Source organism: Cervus elaphus, chromosome 32 (assembly GCF_910594005.1).
Source record: "Cervus elaphus chromosome 32, mCerEla1.1, whole genome shotgun sequence".
NCBI classification, from domain to species: Eukaryota; Metazoa; Chordata; class Mammalia; order Artiodactyla; family Cervidae; genus Cervus; species Cervus elaphus.
The window spans coordinates 15,594,791-15,611,910 of NC_057846.1; the positions used below are offsets into that span (position 1 = coordinate 15,594,791).

General features: G+C 49.1%; 1 long non-coding RNA gene across 1 annotated transcript; it reads left to right on the forward strand.

Moving 5' to 3' along the window:
• Positions 1 to 3,303: 3,303 nt before the first annotated feature.
• On the forward strand, positions 3,304 to 11,129 carry LOC122688083. The gene is made up of 2 exons (XR_006339322.1): positions 3,304 to 3,841; positions 10,889 to 11,129. It is a non-coding gene; the product is annotated as an uncharacterized LOC122688083 (long non-coding RNA).
• Positions 11,130 to 17,120: the final 5,991 nt, after the last annotated feature.

Genomic DNA, 17,120 nt, shown 5'->3' on the forward strand with positions numbered 1-17,120 from the left:
GTGGGTGCTTCCGGCACCCCCTCCCCCTCCCGCACCTCTGCCCCAGGTCTCATGCTCCAAGGTGTGATCAACGCCTGACGCAAACAACTCCTGCCTCCAGGAAGCGGCCGACCACGCGGCCCATGAGGCAGACATGCCCTGGAGACCAGCAGACAAGGACGGGACCCAGCCGGCTGCGGCCAAGGTCAGGTGCCAGGGAAAGAAGAGGGGCAAGTGTGGGGAATTCCAGGGCACGTGCCACCCCCGACCACCACGTGAGCTCCACTAACTGAATAATCAGGATGCAAACCTGCCGCGGGAACACAGGGAGGATTTCTCCCCGGCTTGTCCCTCCAAACCCCTGCCCTTTCTCAGAAACAAATACTGCTTCCATTGGGTGACTTTCTGTTAGTTTCCAGGCTTTCCCCTCTATTTACATATGTGGATACGCACACACGTAGATTTTCTTTTTCTTTTACTCGACACTAATGTGCTTAAATCTGAAGTTTGTCCCTGAAAAGACCCTGACCCATGCTTTCTCAGGCAAAGAATGTTAATGATCCCTGTCCCGCAGAAAGCAGTGAGGGATGCAGGCCCTCCTGACCTGGCCCCAAACTATAAACAAGGCCTTGAGTCTGTTTTCAGACTCAGCAGAGTGGAATGGAAATAGCTACCTTGGACCCACATGAAGAGGTAAACCGAGATAAGTTCAAAATTGCCGAAAAGATGTTTATCAGGAACAGCAGTAATTACATCAGGGCACACAAACTGTAGAAGCCATAAGTGAGTCAGTAAAAGGTGTGGGGTAGGCTGTGTTTATGGCCAGGAAATGTAAAGAAGGGAGAGTAAGTTAGTCTATTAAAATAAAAATCAGTTAATAAAGTACAGAGACCAGCCCTGAAAGTTCCCTGAGCAGACAGAACCAGCCCAGGCAGCAAACAAAGCTCAGATTAGCCTAACCCAGGTCATTTCTTTTTCTCACCTCTGGAACCATAAGCAAACTTTCCAAGCCTGGTATGAGGCAACCTCTGACCAAGGCCCTCTCATTTAAGAAAACTGTATTATTATCACTTTTCTGTAAACCGGGCATTCACAGAAAGTCTGTTTCTTAGTCCTGAAGTTTTATTTTTCTGCGGGCACATGCATGAGATTTTCCATTTTATATCTTCCGGTTCCATTTCAGATTGAAATCCTTTCACAAACGTGGGCTGCGGCATTTAGAGAGGGGCCATAGTTGGGGTGCCAAGAGGTTGGGGAGCTCTCAGGAGTTGAGTCCAGGGAGTTCTGGGACTGTCCTAGGAGACAGAGAGTTAACCGAGGTGCAGACAGGTGTATTAGTCAGGACAGCTGCTGTAATCAAACACCCAGGCTGGGAGCTTGAAGGACAGAAGCTCCTGTCTCGTGGTTCTGGAGACGGCCTTCTCGCCATGTGCTCATGTGGCAAAGAGAGCAATGAATCTCTTCCTCTGCTTATAAGACTACCCGTCCTACAGGGATGGGGCCTTGTGACTTCTTTCAGCCTTAATTACCTCCTTAAAGGCCCCACCGCCAAACACAGGGCTTCAACATGGGAATCTGGGGGACACCATTCAGTCCATGGCAGCACTCATTTCATTCATTTCCTCCAGCAACTGGTCATCTATACCGGACACCAGACTCTCCTGGGAGGGGAGATGATGGGGGTGTTCATGTGGCCCCTCCCTCAGACCTCACTGACGTCGGGGGACGCAGCAAGCATGCCAAGGACTTGAGAGGAAGGAGGTTGTAAAAGGGGCAGCCCAGAAGTACCAGCCACTTTTAGGACGAGGGGAGGTCAGGGAGGACTTCTCAGAGGAGGTGGCTGGGAATCAAGAGAGAGGCTCCCCAACAGGAGCCGCCAGCCCCCCGGGAGCAGGGCGCCTTCTTCACTCCTGCGGCGCGCAGCCAATGGTGGTTGGGTCACAAGCATCACTGAAATGCACTCAAGTGCGTCTCTGATGCAGAGTGCTCCACGCTCAGCATTCATGCAGGGCAGTGGGCTGGCCTGGGGCCCGTGAGCCGTCAGTGCAAGTGGCTGCTCTTACTCTCAGGAGCGCCGCACACATCAGGTGCACTGCCAATCCCTCCCCTGATCTGTGTAAACACCGAAGACGCCAGCTGTCCCGACCTGATGGGCTCTGTCTGCATCTCCCTGCTTCACAGATGGGGCAACTCCAGCCAAGAGGTTGTCCTGGCCATGGTGCCAGGCCCTGCAGCTCCAGGAAGCTGGGAGGGAGACTCGAGGGCTGGGCCTCCCGGGAGCCTGGAGCCCTGCCGCTGACAAGGAAGGGAACCACTGGCTGGAGGCTCACATCTCTGTCCTCTTTCTTCTCGTCCAGTCACCTCCCCCCTCTCTTTATGCTCCCAGCTCTCCACCTTTAGTCACGTTCTGGGCTCACATTCTGCATCTCGGGAAACCCAAACCGAGACAGACACTCCTGCGGAAATGTTTATGCAACTCACCACCATTTCCCCAAATCACCTCTTCCTCCAGGTTATGGTACCTTGGTCCTGGACGGAGCCAGGAATCTAGCTCAATCTGTCTCCTTCCGTGTCTGGGGAACTTTTCCTTCTTAACATCCCTTCAATCCATGTCTCCTTTCTTCCCCCCTTCACGACTTTAGTTAGGACCCTCATTGCTCCACCAGCTCCTCCCTTGTCCTCCCTAGTCCAGTCTTGCCTTTCTCCACCCACACTTCCCTGAGATGGTTTCTAACAAGGCAACTGGCTTGTGTATTTCTCCTGATTCAAATCTTCCAAGATCTCCCTATCGCCTAAGGAGGAAACCAAAGCCAAACTCACACACACTCCCTCAGAAACCAGCGTTGTTCGGGGTCCTCACTTGCTGCCAATCAGAGCACCTAGCGAGTGCTATGGTAACGGCCTGTCTGCTCTTCCATCTCCTCAACTAGACTTTTGCAGGAAACCAACATAAATCTTGTTCCTCACTGCACCCCAAGACTCTAAACATCACCTAGCACATAACAGGAACCAAATATACACACTTAATCAGTGAGTGAAAGGATAAATGAATATGATGAACTCTGTTCCTTCCCCTAAATTTTGCTGGGCACTTAAAACTGCTCTGAAAAATTTGTCTTGACCAAAGGAAAAAAAAAAATGTTTAAGTGACAAAAGAAGCTCATGGATTATAAAAGATTTGAGAGACATTTTGATTTAAAAAAAGCAACACCAGCCAGAAACTAGAAAGACTAGTATTAGTCAACCTTGGGGCGGAAGAAAATTCCATCCCTAAAGGCTGGAGGAAAGGCAACAGCCTGGCTTTTGTGAGGGAGGAGGGTGAAGTCTGGGGCACCGCGTGGAGAGCGCAGCTCAGCTAAAGGCCTGACATGGGCTGCCAGCCGGGCGGCCACCTGGCTCAGTGCCCCCGGGGCCACCTCTCCGGCTCCCTAGCCTCTGGCAGGAGGGGTTCCAGCGTGCACTCCCGTCCCAGAAACTCCCTCTGAGCGGCTCCGGGGACCCAGAGCAGAGCAGGCGGGAGGAGCCGCCTCCAGGCCTACAGGCCGAGCTCCGTCCGGATCCAGCTGCAGCCGGAGGGAGATGCGCGTCCACGTGACTCCCCGACGACTCAGGGCTTGACGAGAAGGGTTATTTATTAGAATCTCTCCCTGGCCGTTGGACGCCGCCCTTCACGTCTGTGTGTGCGGTTGTGCAATCCTCCAGCCCTATAAAGGCGGTGACCCTGCCGCCTCTGGAGCCTCTGGAGCCTGGCCTCCCCTGAGCCTCCTTCCCCGGGCCTCCGGCCACCCGCCCGCCGCCACCATGAGGGTCCTCCGCCTGCTGCTGCTGGCCCTAGGCCTGCTCCTCTCCCAGCTGGGCCCAGGTGAGCCGGGACCCTGCAGCACCCGGGGCTGGACCCCGGGGCCGCGTCTGAGGTTGGCCGCCTCTGCGACCCGAGGCCGGGGCAGCAGGAAGGCCTCCCCGGGGCTGAGTGGGCTGTCTGGGGCAGATGGCGCGGGGCGGTCCGACCCAGGGGTCCAGGCCATCCTGAGTGCCTGCCTAGAGCCTCCTGGGGCTGGTTCTCCTGGGAGCCTGAGGGCAGCTGAGCGGCAGGAGGGCCGGACTCCCTTTTCTCTCTCCTCTCTCCCTCAAGGCTCCCTCCCCTTTGCCCTTGGCGAGGATGTCCGGTGCCAGGCAGCCCCCACACCCCCAGCCCCGTCTCTCTCTTGGGCATCCAGAAAGTATCCTCTGTGAAGGGGACCCCTACTCCATCTGCAAGATGCCCCCTTACCCCTGAGAGGTGCAGCGTCCCAGCCAGCCCAGAGGTGCACCCTGTCTCTCGCCAGGTCCCGGGGTGGGTCATCCCAGGTGTTCTCCTGCAAGCAGGTGCCACCTGCCCTGCCCACAAGACCAGTTCAGCCGGAGTCTTTGACTCACCTGCGTGCAGGCACTCAGGGATCCACCTGCCTTGAGAAATCCGCTCACATCCTCCAGGGTGGCCCATTCCCCAGTGCACCGCAGGGGAGCTCTGTGTCAGGCCCAGGGATGCCAGTTCCTTGGGGTCAAAGCAGCAATGCCCCTGGTGTAAGAGAAGGCGAGCCCCTGCCGTCCAGAAGAATCAAGAACACAGTTTATCCCAGCCCCGCCACTCACTCCCAGGTCATCTCCAGCAAGTCACCTCTTCTGGCTTTTAGTTTCCTCTTTGGCAGAGTGAGTGGGCTGTGGCCGAGGGCCCTAAGAGCGTTAAAGCTCTGGAATTCTCTGCAAGCCCCGCTGTGCTTTCCTCCAGGCCGGCACGTCGTTGTGCAGTTATGCCTCATTTACTCCAGGGGTTCCTCAGGGTTCCCCTCGGCCAGCTGGGTTCAGAAGTATTCCAGTGCAGAGTTTTAATGTCTCCAGTCGGGACCCTTAAGAGAGGCAGAGGAATCCGTGCAGTCACTGTCCTGCTCTGGTATCATACTCACAGCACGTGTGTTCATGAGCAGCCGTGCGAAGTCTCTTACCACAGCTCAGCTCACACTCAAAATGTTTGAAAGCCACTATATTAACATGAAGAGTTGTTTTCAGTTGGTGACATCTAAGTAGGATTACAAGCATCTCATCCAAAGCCTCAAAAAAGAGTGTTCCCAGAGACACGCAGGAGGAACTGAACTTACTAATCACTCCTTACAGGAATGGCAGCTGATATGATGGAGCCCCCAGTGTAAACTGGAGTGGCTTAGGTACTGCCCTTGGACGACAGGCAAGCCCTGTCTGCACAGAAGCAGCAGTAAAGAGGGCCTCAGGATGGGGACTGCTCGCCGAGCCCAACTCCTCTTCTAGAAGGGGTGGAGTGGGGTCCTCCCCACCTCTGGCCTGGAGCTAGGGGGGCCCTGAGCTGCGGGGTCCCTGCAGGTTGAGCACCCCCGCTGAGCCCTGAGATGCTCACACCTGGAAAGGGGGCTGCAGGGATGGGCAAGCTCAACACCACATTTTCTGGGGGATGTCGAAACGTCTGGAGGGGAGGAAGAGCCCAGGTGTTTTCTGGGTCAGAACACACCGGTGTCCCCAGCCTGTGTCCCAGGGCCGAGGTGCCCCGCACACAGGCGCCAGCTGGGGTGTTTCCCCTCCTTGTGGTTGCGTCCTCATTGCTGTGTGCTGGTTGTTGCGGCCGCTGCAGCCGCCCCTGTAATACCCGCCCTGCCAGCAGGCTGCCCCGACGTCGGAGGCCTGGGGCTAGTGCAGGGTGGGAGGCGGCACTGCTCAGCCACCCCGAGCCCCCACAGGGTCCGTTTGCTCCTTTTCTGGAAAAGCCCTCAGACCGGGTCGTTTCACAGGTGGGGAATCAAGGCCCACGGGAACCAGCGCTTTGTGGTCACTGCAGGAGATCCTAAGACTCGGTGTTCTCTTGAGCAGTTTTCATCCTGGTCAGAGAAAAAGGCCTGTGTCGCCCACTATTAGCTTACACGGATGGTCTTTGTGTGAACATGGAATGCTGTCACGATGGCAAGGGCACCCAGGTCCCTGCAGAAGCTGGACGGGAGCCCAGCAGAGGTGCTGAGAAAGGCTGAGACTGTGTCCTCACTGTTCAAGGAGTATCCAGCTAAGAGCCGCTGCAGGCAGGCATTGCCCCGGGATCAGGGGACACATCGGGGAACAGCCCCGGAATCCATGACCGCACATTTGAGAAGCAGAGCACAAGAAAGCCGATTACATAATTCCTTAGCTAATGACAATTATGCTGTGAAATGCTGTTAAGGGCACAATGCTGGGGGACACATGACGATGAGAGCTGACGGGGTCTCAAGGAGCCAGGAAGGCTTTGTTGAAGAAGCTGAGAAGTGAGGGAATGATGAAAGTCATTTTCAAGTTCATGGAATTTTCAAAAATAGTATTTCTTTTCATTCTCCCCCAGTTAAAAGTCAGGATATGTCACACAAAAAAATCAGATTTTTATCTTCTTTTCTTAAAAAAGTTGTAAAATTTTATTTAACTTTTAATTTTATATTGGAGCATACTTGATTAAAAATGTGTTATGTTCAAGTGTGCAGCAACATAATTCAGTTGTAAATATACATGTATCTACTCTTTTTCAAAATCTTTTCCAGTTTAGGTTGTTACATAATATTGAGCAGAGTTCCCTATGCTATTCGGTAGGTCCTTTTGGTTGCATTCTCAGTGACTTCAGTCAAAATCTGTCTCTGTGATTCCATGGGGTGTAGCTTGCCGGTCTCTGTCCATGGGATTCTCCAGGCAAGAATACTAGAGTGGGTTGCCATGCCCTCCTCCAGATCTTCTTGACCCAGGGGTTGAACCCACATTTCCTGTGTCTCCTGTATTGCAGGCAGATCCATTACGTGCTAAGCCACCAGGGAAACCCTTTTGGTTATCCACATCAAATACAGCAGTGTGTACATGTTATCTTCTCTTAAAGAAACAACAGATGTGACAGATTCCTGCATGGCAACCGTGAACTGCAGCTAAAGAGTGGCTTTGCCTCCACACAGGGTGCACTCCTCAGGACACCGCAGACCCCACCGGTCCCTACTGCCTCACCTCAGCTCATTTCACAGAGCTGTGTTATCTGCCTGGCTGTGGTGGGAATCTGGATTTTCAGCCCCAACTTAACTAAACCAGTGAAAGTGAAACTGTTGGGAGTCATTTTTAGCCGGGGGTGTTTCTGAAGAGCTCTGGTACCAAAGTTCTTTATATCTTGGCCCAGAGAAGAATTCAATAAGAGGCAAAGTGATAGAAGTGATTTATTAGAATATGACATTTGTGAGGTTTAAAAGTGGGCAGGCAATGGGGTGCTGCTTTATAAACAATGGAAAAGTGGGGAGGGGGAGAAAATCTTCTTTGAGTTTCTTAGGTGGACATCATGCTTCCAACATTGCTCCTCCTCCAGGTTGAGCAAGGGAGTTTTCTCATCCCTTCCGGGTCAAGCTAGGTCCACAAATGAGTTTTATCATGTGTGTAGACAGCATGTTCTGGGGGTCTTTAACTTACTGAGCTCGCTGGGCAGGATGTGGGTCTCATGCCACCGTTGTTCACTGTTTTGAGGCATGTCTGATGCCTCTGTTGCACAGTTTTGTTGCTAAGCAAGCCTGCTTGGTTTTGTGGTTAAACAAACCTGCTCTCTCGAGTGATCATTAACTTCCAGGGGTCTCCCATATTTTTCTACTTTCAATCCCCTAGTGGGATTAACTATTTAATCACCTATTTTGTCTCTTCACTCTGCCTCTATCAAAACAAGAGAGGGGCAAGGACAAACCACATGGGAAGGATAGCTGGTATGAATGCCCAGGACGTAGGCAAAGCCGCTCAGTTGTGTCCGACTCTTTGTGACCCCATGGACTGTAGCCTGCCAGGCTCCTCCATCCCTAGGATTTCCCAGGTAAGATTACTGGAGTAGGATGCCATTTCCTTCTCCAGGGGATCTTCCCCCACCCAGGGGTTGAACCCTGGTCTCCTGCATTGCAGGCAGACTCTTTACCATCTGAGCAACCAGGGGGATCCCCTTGAAAGCCCAGACGTCCAGATAAAAAAAGAAAAAAAAAGAAAAAACAGAGCTGTCACTCTTACTCTAGTCCTCCCAGCTCCGCTATGGGGAGGAAGAATCATTATCCCCATTCTGTGGCTTAATAACTTGGCTAAAGTCACATGATCGGTAACAGAGCAGGGACTCAAACGCAGGCCATCAGCTCCAACACCGCAGGGCTGTCAAGGCACAGAGCGTGCCGGGACCGGGGTAAGGGGTCAGGAGAGGAGCCAGGGATGTAGGGGAGTGCAGGTCAGTCAGGCCTGAAGAGCAGGAGACCCCATCTGTGTTCAGGTGGGCCCCAGAGGCTTTCAAACCAGACAGTCACAGAATCAAACGTGGCTCCTTCTTTGTAAGGATCTATTGATTCCTTTTGGCTGTGCTGGGTCTTCATTGATGTGAAGACCTTCTCTAGTTATGCAGCGGGGGCTGCTCCTTGCTGTGTGTGCAGGCTTCTTGTTGTAGTGGCTTCTCTTGTTGGGAATGAGCATGGGCTTTCTGGAATATAGGCTTCAGTAGTTGCAGATCCCACGCTCTAGAGCACAAGCTTAGTAGTTGTGGCATGTGGGGCTCAGTTGCTCTGAGGCATGTGGGATCTTCCTGGGCCGGGGATCAAACCCATGTGTCTCTTGCATTGCAAGGCAGATTCTTAACCACTGGACCACCAGGGATGCCCCAGACACGGCTCCTTTAAGTGATTTGTCTCCTGGGTGTGGAGGCTGGTCAGAGGAGAGGCCCTGTAATCTGGAGTAGTTTTTTTATATATTCTGCATAGGAGCCCTGTGTCAGCTGTAAGCATGACAAATATCTTCCCTCACCTTGTGCCTTAGTTTTTCACTCTCTGAATTTTCCACATTATTTTAAGGGGGTTAAGTGTGTTGTATTTTTTCCTTTAGGGTTAGTACTTTGATGCCTTAAGAAATCTTCTTCTAGCCCAAAGGTATGAAGAGTGTTCAGTGTTGTCTTCTGAGGGCTTATTGATTTTCCTTTTACATCTAGGTTTATAATCATCTGGCAGTGATTTTTAACATGCACGTATGGTGTGACTAAGGGTAAAGGGTTTATTTTTTCCATTATGAATATTTAATTGTTCCAGAACCAAGCACGGAAGAGAGACCATTTTCCTCCACTGTTATGCTGAGCCACTGTTGTTCAACTTTCAGTATCTGCATGGATCTCTCTGGGCATCTTCTGCTATTCTATTTATATATTTGTCTGCCCTGTTCCATTGGTATGTTTGTATCCTCACCACCTGGTCTAATTACAGTGGCTCTATAATTAGTCTCAAAATCCAGTAAAGCAAGTTCTCTTGCCTTCTTTTCTAAGACTGCCTTAGCTATTCTTGGTCCTTTGAATTGCCACAAAAGTTTTAGAATCAGCTCATCAAGTTTCACTGAAAGAATCTCCTGGGATTTTCACGGTTTTGGGCTAGCACTGCAGCTTAATTGGGGGAAAATTAACATTTTAAAAATAATTAATCCTCCAGTGCTTAAGCATAGCATTTCTACTTATTTAGGGCCTCTTTAAATTACCAAGACAAAAAAATACTGTATTCTTTACAGATAGAGATATTGGACATTATTTTTTAGATTTGAAACCAGGCATGTTTTATGCTCTTCTATAAGGTGTTTTTATTTCTTTTTTTTTCCCTATAGATTGCAGAAGTAAAATTCTTTTTTTTTTTCTTTTTGTATATTGATCTCATGGACAGCAAATTTGCTAAGCTTTCCTGTTAATTCCTTTTAGATTGCCTACATATAATCGTAATATCTGCAAGTAGAGACAGTTTTATTTCTTCCTTCCAAACCCTTGTACCTTTTGTTTATTTCTTTCTTATCTTATTCCCCTGGCTAGTACTTCAGGTACAATGAGGAATAATAATGACAATAGCAGTTATGCTCGTCTGATTGCCAATCTCATGGAATGTTTTCAATGCTTGACCATTAAGTGTACAGTGTGCTGTAGGCTTCCGTTAGTACTCTTTATCAGATTAAGGAAGTTTCCTCCAGTTCCTTATTTGGTAGGAGTTCTTTCTTTTTTTTTTTTGTAATCATGAATCAATGTTGAATTTTTTCCAATATTTTACTGCATCTTTTAACATAATATAACCATTGACTGATTAAATAATGAGAACATTTAATCTCAATTCCTCTGTCAGTTAGTTAGGAAAAAGTGATACATTTCTTGGAGAATTAAATGCAGCCATAATGGGATGGACATGTACACACTCCTATATATAAAATGGATAACCAACAAGGACCTATTGTATAGCACATGGAACTCTGCCCAGTGTTATACGCCAGCCTGGATGGGAGGAGCATTTGGGAGAGAATGGATACATGTATATGTATGGGTGTGTCCCTTTGCTGTCCACCTGAAATTATCACAACATTGTTAATCAGCTATACTCCAATATAAAATAAAAAGTTTAAATTTGAAAAAAGTAACCATAAAAGTGCTATTTCTCCACCAAAAGAAAGATGACCAGCCTCAGAATCTTGAAAATGAATGAGATCACAGAATCTAGTCTCCTTAATTTTAAATTTGAGAACTGGGGTTCAGAATGTTTGAGTGCTTTGCTAAAAATCACACAGACTCTTTCTAGAATAAGGAACGTAACCAAAGCACTCTGATGAGATATGTTGCTATTCCTTTTTGGCCCTATAATGTACTGAATCTTCAAAGATAATGCCAAAAAATGAGGGCTCGCTAAGGGTGGAGACACCATAACCCACCAGTATTGAGGGGGCTCTTCAGATGCCGTGTTTTATGAGCACACACATCTCGGTGTGAAGCTCTTGCAAGGGAAACCCCTGTGATGTGCTTTGCAAAGGTCTGTCTGTCCTGCTTTCCCCGGAAATCCCTGTGGCCACAAGCCAGGAGTCTGACATGCTTGCTTTTCCCTTCTCACAGGTGCCTGCCATCTGACGATTCTCGGCCAGCGGACTGACAGCTACATATGTGCCAGGAAAGGGGGGACCTGCAACCTGTCGCCCTGCCCACTCTACAACAGGATTGAGGGCACCTGCTACAGGGGCAAAGCCAAGTGCTGCATCCGTTGACTCTGAGCTAGGAGCGATGGCAGAGGGGATGAGGAGCCATGTGAAGTATTTGTAACCATTGTTTTAATAAAAGAAGGATTTTGTGAGGCATACGTCCTTGGGCCCAGAATGAGTCTTGTGTCTCCTTTCGGAAGAGGTTAAGAAAGTTTGAAGTTTGAAAGGGCAGACAGGCCAGGCAGCAAAACCCACCAAGTCCAGGACTGGGGGATGCTGACGAGGCCGTGAGCCATGCCACCTCCACTCTGATTTATCACCAGATCTACAGGGGAGCGATGCAGGGGGTCCAGGTGAGACCGAGAGCACATGATAAGTGACACAGCCTCAGGCCCCCCTCATTCGTAGCAGAAGCTCATCCCAGACCCAGCAATCTCAGCAGCCTGTCCATCTGCTGAGCCCAGAACGGCTGCCCCTTCTCCTCCTTGGGCCGGGACAGTGGGTTGTGGGTTGGTTAACCTTAGCATTTGAGAACTTTCATTAGGAACATAAAACTATCCTGAGTAAGGAGGCCTAAGAGCTGGTCCCTGGAGGACCATTTCTAACTCCAGCACAGTCACATGATCTACTTACACATCACTTACAGCAGCATTCTCCAGGACCACTGCCCCTTTTGTCATTTCTGCACCATGAGGCCTATAGATACCCACTGATGGGAGAGAGGGTTGCCTTCCCTTTTTTCCCATAAATTTCTTACAACTCCTGATGATACACACACTGTCCTCTCCTTCATCTGGCAAGAGCAAGTCCACATTCCACTTCGATCAATCACAAGCACACATAAAAAGCAGTATAAAAACATAGGGGAATTCCCTGGTGGTCCAGTGGTTAAGGGAGTGGGTAATATCAACTAAGTCCTCATGGTTTATGAGACAACAGATGGTGTTTAAAGTTGATAAGTGAAAATAAGGGGGGTGAGCATGTCATTCAGAGAAGGAGCAGAGCTGAACGTGAAAAACAGTGAAAGGCAGTGGCTTCCTGTTAAGTACCTTTGAAGAATTTCATTTTCACAAAATACATGTATATTTGTGTAAAATGTATGCAGAGTTTGTATGCAGAACATATATTTTGAAGATGCAAGACATGATTGTTGTCCAATGGAAAAGCCAAAGTCATCTGAACACAACATGACCAGTTCCCCTCCTCAAAGCAGTATCTATGAGATTTGCATCTGTGTTGTTTCCTGCATTGACATTTTGCCGAAGAATGGCCTGTTCCTAGGAGGTACAAGTTGAAGTATTTAGGGCTGGCTGAAATGTCACAAAGCTGGCAACTTCCTCTGTAATCGCTCAAAGCAAATTAAACTTGCAAAGCAATTACAACTTGTGAATCCAGAGGGAAGGTGTACAGGTACGCACTGTACTAATCTTGCCTGTGTGTCCATCTGAAGCTTCTCAAGATGAAAGTCAGGTTGGGGGGAGGATGAAGAAAATCATCAGAACCAAGATTTTTGACGTAAGAGAAGATTCATGTAAAATTTAAAGGTTATATGAAAATCCTATAGCCTTAAATTTGAATTTGATGTATTAATATAAAATCCTGACTTTTCCTCTTTTAACAAGTGTGTATTTCTCAGCCCCAACCCTACAAATGCAGAGACAATGAAGTATCAATGAGTGCCCCTAGCACACAGGCCATGGATGTCTTATAGAAACAGCAGGTTCCAAGTACAGAGCATGAGATGGACAAGATGAGTCTGGGGTATCTCGTTGTACTAGATAGTAGAAAAGCTACCAAAGGCTGGTGAATGTCCAGAGAACACTGGCTCCAATCTTAGGGGGACTCCGTAGGCTAGGATGGAGCATTTTCCATCCTGGCAGAGAATTATGACTACAACTGGTTAAATATATAAAATATATAAACACATTAAAATACACAGAAATATAACAGTAAATTATATTTTAAACACAAAATATAGAAAAATCCATAAGGTTGTACTGATACTTAAAATATTATTTATACTTGGAGTTTGTTAAGGTGCCAACTTATCACTCTGGAAGTTGGTATATAAGAGAAAAGATTAAGCATTTATTCTGCCCTTCTTGTAGAAACTGTATTTTAGAGTAAACAACCATTCAGTTCAGTTCAGTTTTCAGTCGTGTCCAACTCTTTGCAACCTCATGAACCTCAGCACACCAGGCCTCCCTGTCCTGCAACTCCCAGAGTTTACCCAAACTCATGTCCATTGAGTCGGTGATGCCATCCAAACATCTCATCCTCTGTTGTCCCCTTCTCCTCCTGCCCTCTATCTTTCCCAACATCAGAGTCTTTTCAAATGAGTCAGGTCTTCGCATCAGGTGGCCAAAATACTGGAGTTTCAACTTCAACATCAGTCCTTCCAATGAACACCGAGGACCGATTTCCCTTAGGATGGCCTGGTTGGATCTCCTTGCAGTCCAAGGAACTCTCAAGAGTCTTCTCCAACACCACAGTTCAAAAGCATCAATTCTTCTGTGCTCAGCCCTCTCTATAGTCCAACTCTCACATCCATACATGACCACTGGAAAAACGATAGCCTTGACTAGACGGAACTTTGTTGACAAAGTAATGTCTCTACTTTTTAATATGCTGTCTAGGTTGGTCATAACTTTCCTTCCAAGGAGTAAGCGTCTTTTAATTTCATGGCTGCAATAAAAAAAACAACCATTATATGAGTGAAATATTTATAGAAAATTCCAGCTAATAAATGAAGAATGGATAATAGAATTGGAAAATCACCATTTTGCACCCCTGAATGAAATCATAGAACTAAAACAATGTCAATGGATGGCTTTAAAACATCCACTGGAAAGCCTGGCAGGGAACTTGATGATAGAAAATTAAGGCTGAGACCAACTAAACTCAATGATCAACCTTGTCCTCACTGCAAGCAACAGGACTAGAGGTTCATGACTTCCTATTGTGATTCAGAGAAGCGCACAACACCACCCAAGAAATATTCTGGCCAAAAGCATGTCCACTGAAAAAAAATGCACAACCAAAAAGTTGAGAATTATGTATATTCGGCCGGCATTTTTAGGGAGATAGCCTCTCAGATAAAACTGTTTGGAAGAGGAACTGGTGAACCCAGCATATATGCCAGGATATATAGGAGTTTTTGCAATAACAACACATAGAACAAAAGGTTACTGTTAATAAAAGAAAAACAGATATACCCAGTTAAGGAATTTAGCGCTTTTCTATGTATGGCAAGATGCAAGAGTTTGAGCTCACTGAAATCTTTCCTCAGCTCTCTGGGGCCAGGATCCCGTGTTTTCTCATCCTGAGTTTCCTCAAGCTGCACCACTGGGGGTGGGTGCAGTCTGATGGCTACTAGATAGTGGGTATTTCTTGTTTCCTCCCTGAGTTCCCTCAGGGCTCACCAGCAGTTGAACCTGAAACTAATGAAGTTTCTACATCTAACTAACAATTTACAGGAAATGCAAAGGTTAGAGAAACAAGTAAAACAACTGCTCAAGGAAGCAATAAGTCAAAGTCAGAACATGAGATGCTGTACAGGAAAAACAATATTTTTAAAAAAAAAAAAAACAATGGCCTGAGGAGAAAGAAGGATTACCATTACAGAGAGAAAAGAGGCAAAACAACCAACGGGTGGGCCTTTTTTGGATTCTGTATCAAAGAGACCGGTTGCAAGAAAACATTTTTGAGAGGGCCAGATACGTTTGAATATGGACTGGGTAATATCAGAGGCTTCTTATTGACTTGATTAGGGTGCCAGCAATGTGGCAGTTATGCTGGAAGAGAAAGGGCCTCATCAGCTAAAGAAGCTCACTGAAGGGCTGATCAGTGAAATGACACGGTACCCTGGATTTGCTTCAAAACAGTCTAGCAAAAAGAAAAATAAAGGAGAAATGCTCTGTGGTGACCTCAGTAGGAAGGAAATCAAGAAAGGGATACATGTATTCATGCAGCTGATTCACTTTGCTGTGCAGTAGAGTAACACAACGTTGTAAAGCCACTACAGTCCAATTAAAAATTAAATGAATACATAAATAAAAATTAAACAATAAACATTTCCCATTTCAGTCAAAAAAAAAAAAAAGAAAGAAAGAAAAGGAAGAGAGAAATAAAGACATGAAAAGTACAGAGCTGAAAAAAGATTTGTATATGTTGAGAAATACCAAAGCTAGGAAATAGGAATATCGGGATTCCTTATGTTTGTGTGTATTTGAAGCCCCTTCAGCCGCGGGCTCACCTCCGCCCCCAAGCCCTGTCCCTCAGGCGCTGTCGTGTGAGGAGGACGCCCCGAGCCCCAGGCTCCGCCCCCACCCCCGGGTCCGTCCGGGAGCAGGTCCGGGCGCGCCCGTATCACAGGAGCGGAGCGCAGGTCTGCTCGCGAAGCCTGCTCCCCGAAACCAAGTCGTCCCTGTGGGTTTGGGTGTGAGTCTCCGAGTCCTCCCCTGCTCTCTGCTCTTCCCAGCGAACAGCCCGGATCCACTGGACCAAGAAGAGGAACAGGAGCTCAGCGCTGCGGGGAAGCGCGCGGTGTGTCGGCGGCTCCGCGCGCACCCCGCCCGGCCCTCCGTGTACAGCGCCCGCCTCTCGCACTTTTCAAAGGAGGACCGCAGGTCTCACGTTCCGCCTGACGCTCACTCCGCCCTGTCAGTGAGCATCTGCGTCTCACTGTTAACAGTCTGTCTGGCCAGGCTCTTCGCAGACTCGCGTTCAAGAGGAGTCCGGTCCCGCCTGACGCCCGTAACGTGGACCCGCCCGGTCCCTTCTCCGGCGCCGCCTCGTGGCGCGCACGGCAAGGCGGGCTCCAGGGCCGCCGGCACTTTCCGGTCCAGGACCTTCTCAGTAGCTTAAAGCCAGCGCTCTGAGTGTTCGAGTCTCCGTTTTCCAACTTGCCAAAACCTCTTGTAGTTCAGGGCCTCGAGGAAACGTATTTCAGACCACTGAGGGACTTGATGGATTCCCAGAGGTCAGGTCTAACGGCCACAGACTTGTCTGGACCGCGGTTCCGCCGTCAGGGAGGTCTCCGGGGGGTGTAGTCGTGGGGCGCGTTTCTGTTGAACAAGAAGAGATCCGAGCCTCCCCTCGTGGTGGCCCCGCAGGGACCGGTCCCCTGGAACGAGGGCCGAGGGCTGGGGCTGTTCCGGGCGGGACCGCCGGCCTCTCTGGACGAAGCTGAGTGCAGAGATTAGACAGACCAGCAGAAACGCGGCATCCTGGGTGGCGGTGTGGGAAGCCCCTCTCCCGCTGGCCCTTGGCAGCCGCTCGCAGGGAGGAGTGGTGAGATGCTGTAGGAGAAGCAACAAGGCCTGAGGCTCGCAGCCTTAGGCAGTTGGAGCCCACGATTTTCTTAGAGCTGTGTCCCAGCATTGATGTGGGCGCGAAGCTGAGTCCCGCCCTGGCTGGAGGTGAGTCAATTTCCCTGGAGGAAACCCAGTGCCCCAAATATTCCTGGGTTCTGGGAAGAGCACAGACAGAGGCTCCTGTGACAGATGACTGATACTTAACTTTTACAAATTAAACTGCCAGGTAAACTAGCTGAATAAACTATGTCCTGTCCTTTACCCCTACCGGAACAAAGGCACATCCACAGCAACCCGGAGAGCCAAGTGGGACAGAGTCCTAGGACTCCTGAAAGTCCCTCCCGATGGGCCGGGACAGGAGAGCGGATGTCTTGGCTGGCACCCCCTCCCTTTCGTCATACCCTCCAGACCACACATCACCCCAAGGGTCTCCTGCAGTCCTTCACAGAGACTGTGCTTTCTTCTTGGTGATCAGTAACTCTGGGGTCACCAGGACCCAGAGAATGATCAACAGGGGAGAAGGGACATGGGTCTGGCCAGAGAGGAGACCCCCCCCCACCGCCCCGGCAAACACAGGCCCTGGGAAGGACCCCCCTTGCCTGCACAACTGAGACAGGCAAACTCAACTGAATCTAAAGGTTGAATCCTGAAAGCTCCCTGGGTTGAGCGGTGGCCCAGAAAGTAGACTAACTAACCCTAATCCAGCTGAGTGGAAACAGATTCCCATGAGAGATGTCTCAGCCCTGCTACTAGTCAACAGAAAAATGTAAGTTCAGGGTGTGTGCATGTGTGTGCGTGCACATGTGTGTATGTGGGTATACAGTTGTGTGAGTG